This window comes from Numida meleagris, chromosome 4, assembly GCF_002078875.1.
Source record: "Numida meleagris isolate 19003 breed g44 Domestic line chromosome 4, NumMel1.0, whole genome shotgun sequence".
Classification (NCBI taxonomy): domain Eukaryota; kingdom Metazoa; phylum Chordata; class Aves; order Galliformes; family Numididae; genus Numida; species Numida meleagris.
The window spans coordinates 77,151,990-77,157,692 of NC_034412.1; the positions used below are offsets into that span (position 1 = coordinate 77,151,990).

The window sequence follows — 5,703 nt, forward strand, 5'->3', positions numbered from 1 at the left end:
TAATTTTCTGTAGATAAATTGATTTTCAACACAAAATGGGGAGGCTTCATTTGTTTGAAATTAAAGTCATTCAGAATGAAAAAATACTGTTGATGAAATCCTTTATTGGTCCTGATCAGCTTCTGAAAAAATGAATAAGAGGTCATATGGTTGTACTACTAGTATTCCTAATCTATCTTGTTAGACAGCAGGCTAATGCATTAGCCATTAATTAAATTGATTCTTCTCCCTCTTTTTTTTTCCCACCTTGTATGTAAAGGTAGAAGATGCTTCTATGCCTCCTAGACTTTTGGACAGGATGTTTTGTTCTCCCTTTTTGTCCTTCTCTTGTTTCAGCAAAGCAAGGAATCCCAAGCATAAAATAAAACGCTGAGGGAAGGAACTAAGTAATCAGCTCAGTATTTCAGTATTACCTAGTCTTCTGCCAAGGGTTAGTTCAAGGAACTCATCCTGTTTTCCTGCTGTTAGAATGGCACACAGCATGCTTGTATTGCTTTTAGTCTTTAGCCTTCTGTAATTCTTACTAAGTAACATTATAATAAATACTATGAATATACCCGTCACTTCACTATTGGTCCTGGTTATTATCTTGATCTTGAAAAGAATGCGTTCTGAACCAGGGCAAGTAGATTAAGTAAGCCTAGAGACATAAATAATGATTTGAATAATAGGAACTAAATTTTTTAAAAATCTTTTTTTACGTGTCTGTAAGACTACTTACTAATTTGTGCTGATGCATTTGAACAGTTATTGTTTAAACCAGCTAAAGAGTGGAGTTAGCTGATCTTTGTTTACTTGCGTGAATGAAACTGGAATTTCTGAGAATAGCTTGTAATATTGTGCATTGTTATGTAGGCCTGAACCACAGTAAACTGGCTCAAATAAACAACTAGAATGAAAGACAGCCAGTGAGATAATACAAATGATTTAGCAAGAGCAACAAAGCAAACTAATAATGATAATGCTGCCCCAGGAAATTATTTGAAATTCATGTTCCCTAAAAAATCTGTCAATATTATGTATTTCAAAATGTTTATCTTCAAACTAGGAACTCAGCTGAAAATGTGAAGAAAAGCCAAATATCAGAATGAAATGAAGAAAAGACCTTTACAAAGGGAAGTGAGCTGCTTACTGTTGAAATAAGTATCATAAATGTAGTCATCATACAGATGTGTGGCTGCATAGATTCTCTGAGACAGAAGTTATTTGTCATTACAGACAAGACTTTTTGTTTTCCAAGTACAATAAAATATAGGACTTGTTTGAGTAATACAGAACTTTTTTTTGAAATTTTTGGTTGTCTCAGGTTGCTTTATTTCTCAGCCTCTAATGAAGATGCTTTTTTTATTCACCTTTCCAGAAAGGTCAGGTCACTTCATACCACAGGGCCTTTCCACTTATGCTTCTTTACTGTTGTACCAGGCAGCAACAAGGAGCAAAACATCTTTTGAAAGTGACTGTAAATCGGAAAAATTTAAGTACTCTTATATCATGACATCTGAATGAAATATGACAAGTGCTATTACCTTATGTTTTCTTTTGGTGGTTATTTTTGAGGTTGGATATCACTCTCTATGGATAAAAGACGAGGTCTTTATTGGTGTTGCTTTTTATTCAGTGCCAGTGCAGTAGTGAAGAAGTAGAAAAGATCAAGCAGATTGAAAGCACTGCTTTAAATATAAGTTCAATTCTTTAAACATAATCACAACAATAAACCAATCTACTGGCTATATATTATATTAAATGTACTATATACTGTATTCTGTCTCTATCTTCAGATAAGGATGATTTTTGTGTGCTCTGTGGTCAGAATTTTCAGTGTTTTAGGAATTGGGTTTCTTTTCCTCAAACTTAATTTCTGTTTTATGTGAAAAGCCACACTTGCAAATGGCTCAGCATTCAAAGATAGCCAAATTGAAAGCTTTTCTTCGCTGAAATACTCTCCATCAAGTCGTAATGACCTTCTACATTTCCATTAAAAAATTAAGTCTCAGTATCTTGTACTCTAAATGTGAATGTAAATTCTTGTTTACAAGGAACCACAAACTTAAATTCCTCCTATATCTACTGTAATCATTTTTTGCTATAACAGTAGTTAGTAAAATCATAAACCTCTTTTGGTAGTTTCAAAAATAGCATATGACAGTAGTTATATAAAACTCAAATTTGGGATCTGCTTATTACTTAATAATGTCGGATATGACTAATACTTGTAAAAGTAGTATATTTGAAATGTATTTTGTCTTTTTAATAGAGAATATTCTTGACTTGATATTTACAACCACTAGCAGCAGCAATAAATGGCATCCAGCCACACAGATGCTAATGATATTTTTAGACATATATTGTTTAAATAAAGAAAAGATTTTAGCACAGCTTTTATAATAGCTTTACAAAGCTAAATAATAGCCTTTGTGGAATAAAATTGTTTTTCAGTTTTAAAAAGTACTGTAAGAGCTTAAAATCTTATATTTTAGTAACCTTTTGAGTAAGAATGGTACTTGAATGATTAAAAAAATTGCAATTCATTGTTTGAAAAATAACATTTCGATCTTTATGAGCTGAGGAGAATTTATTAAAAGTCTAGAATAAAATCATACCTACTGATGTATTATTACACAAATGCATTTGTATTTTCAGTTATCATTTATCAACTAATGCCTTTTTATTCCTGTAGTTTAATTCCATTTGGTAACGAGTATTTTTCCATGGTAGGAATATACTTATTTTGAAATTAAAAGTAATATTTTTCACAATCACGATCTTTTGATAGAAATAATAATCATATATTATAAGCAGTTTTTCATGCAATCTGCAAATCTTTGGAGAAAACAAACTTTGCATTACTGTAGTTGTCACTGCATGTTAAAAAATTTTGCCCCAGTTAAGTATGGAATTCTGGTTTGCGTAACAGTGTTACATCACAATGCTGTAAATAGTTACGTGAATGCTGTCTCATAGCATGCATTAGCTTCAGTGTAAGCTTCACTGCCTCATAACAGCATCCAACAGCAAGGGGAGCTCTAAGACAACCTGGAGTAAACTGAGAAACTTCTGAAAGAAAATTACAAATACTGTCAGTATTACAAAATTACAAATACTGTCGGAACTAGATTTGGAATAGGGGAGAGACCTAGCTGTTATTCACCATAAGTGAAGCAACCAGAATTGTTCAGAGCCCATGCAAAAAGAAGAAAAATGCGTAGGAAATGCAGAAGCAGCTAAGTGATTAAATAGAAGTGGTCCAAGCTCTTATCTAACTCGAAATATGAGACATGCCAAATAGCGACAGAAACTCCTAGATATATACTGTGTAGAAAGTTGTTATAATAGTAAAACAGATGTGAACTTACCCATCCAGTATATGTAACAGTGCCTATAAATTAAAAGTATAATTTTCCTTCAAGTTTAAGTTTGAAGGAAGGGCTGTATGAGAGGGGGTGTTACACTGATTTATTTATTTATTTTTTAACTCAAAAGAAAGAAAACTGTTATATCATTTTATGTACCTAGAATTAAACTTCTCTAAACATACTGAACTGGTTAATTTTCAGATCTGTGGTAAGTTTGTGACTGCAACTTCTTACCAAACGAAGAAAAATATGGTATATCTAGCAAGCATTGGATCTGTATCAGCCTAGTAATTATTAGTGACATCAGGGTTTTAATAAAAAAATCTTAAGAACAGTTTCCATTATTTAGGTCTAAATCTAGTATACTGGTAATGGAGTACACAACTCCTGAACTCAGCACAGTCACTTGACTTCTTTGCTCTTACTCAGACTGACTGAGTGGAACGTGTCAAGAACTTTACATTTGTTTTACATACTTGAAACACTAGATTAATTAACTTTTTTCTCTCAAAATACTATATGTTAGTAATATTACCAAATTGATTATATAAGAAATGGACCGTATGATTCCATTGAACTTGAAAGGAAGCCTTCATTGAATATAGTGAAGCGTTCTGGTTAAGGATTAGACTGAATTGAGTTAATAAATGTTTTTCCATTATTTTTGAAAGTGCTCCCTACAGAAGACTATCAGATAATGAATTTTTAGTCAGAAATGCATATTATTAGAATACATACTAATCTTTCTTCTCCAGTTACAAAGATTATGATAAATGTATTACTGTTAGTTGAGCACACTACTGTGTTAAGGATCAAAATTGTACTTTTCATACCATCTGTAATTCTACGTGAGACAATTCTCATAATTTCTTCCAGAAAAATCCCCACAGAAGAACTTTCAATTTATTTAAAATTGAACTAAAAGAGATAAGGTCTTTACAGCGTAATCAGTCTTTACATAAAGCTAGGAGGCTTGATAAAGCACATGAGTTAGAAATTGGTATGTATTGTCTCCAGAAATTACATGCCCTGTGGTGCTTATGTAGCCATTGTCCCAAGTTCTACATGGGCTATAAGGTGTTGCAAATATCAGTCTTTTTAACAATGGTTGTTGCATAAAAAACAGATGTAATCTAATAGCTACTGAATTTAATCTAGCTACTAGTATTTTCTGATCAATACTGTGGAGTGGATTATAACACACAAGAAAATGCTTAGTGTGAATTTACCTGAAATTTTTTCACATATTTAATCATAGAATCATAGAATTAGCTAGGTTGGAAAAGACCTACAAGATCACCTAGTCCAACCATCCACCTACCACCAATAACCCCACTAAACCATGTCTCTCAACGCTATATCTAAACGTTTCTTGAACACCTCCAGGGACGGTGACTCCACCACCTCCCTGGGCAGCCCATTCCAGCGCCTAACCACTCTTTCAGAAAAGTAGTATTTCCTAATGTCCAGCCTAAATCTCCCCTGGCGCAACTTGAAGCCATTCCCCCTCATGCTGTCATTAGTTACAAGAGAGAAGAGGCCGACCCCCAGCTCACTACAACCTCCTTCAGGTAGTTATAGAGAGCGATGAGGTCTCCCCTGAGCCTCCTCTTCTCCAGACTGAACAATCCCAGCTCCCTCAGCCGCTCCTCATAAGGCCTGTGCTCCAGACCCCTCACCAGCTTCGTCGCCCTCCTCTGAACACACTCCAGGGCCTCAGTGTCTTTTTTGCAGTGAGGGGCCCAAAACTGGACACAGTACTCGAGGTGGGGCCTCACTAGGGCTGAGTACAGAGGGAGAATGACTTCCCTACTCCTACTGGCAGCACTATTTCTGATACAAGCCAGGATGCCGTTGGCCTTCTTGGCCACCTGGGCACACTGCTGGCTCATGCTCAGCCGAGCATTGACTAATACCCCCAGGTCCGTTTTCTCCACACAACTTTCCAGCCACTCTGCCCAAAGCCTGTAGCATTGCCTGGGGTTGTTGCGGCCGAAGTGCAGGACCCGGCACTTGGTCTTGTTGAACCTCATCCCGTTGGCTTCAGCCCAGAGATCCAGCCTGTCCAGATCTCTCTGTAGGGCCTCTCTACCCCCAGGCAGATCGACACTTCCTGCCAGCTTGGTGTCGTCTGCAAACTTACTGAGGGTGCTCTCAATGCCCTCATCCAGCTCATCAATAAAGATATTGAAGAGGACAGGCCCCAGCACCGACCCCTGGGGAACACCACTCGTGACCAGTCGCCAGCTGGATTTAACTCCATTCACCACCACTCTCTGGGCCTGGCCCTCCAGCCAGCTCCTTACCCAGCAAAGGGTGTACCTGTCCAAGCCACAGGCTGCCAGTTTCT

At 36.4% G+C, this 5,703-nt stretch overlaps 1 long non-coding RNA gene across 1 annotated transcript in view; it reads left to right on the top strand.

Annotated features, from left to right (window-relative positions):
* LOC110398968 overlaps positions 2,796-5,703 on the top strand; it is a 22,675-nt gene continuing 19,767 nt past the window's right edge. The window contains exon 1 of the long non-coding RNA XR_002438778.1: positions 2,796-3,076. This is a non-coding gene — a long non-coding RNA (uncharacterized LOC110398968). The remainder of the gene's footprint in view (positions 3,077-5,703) is intronic.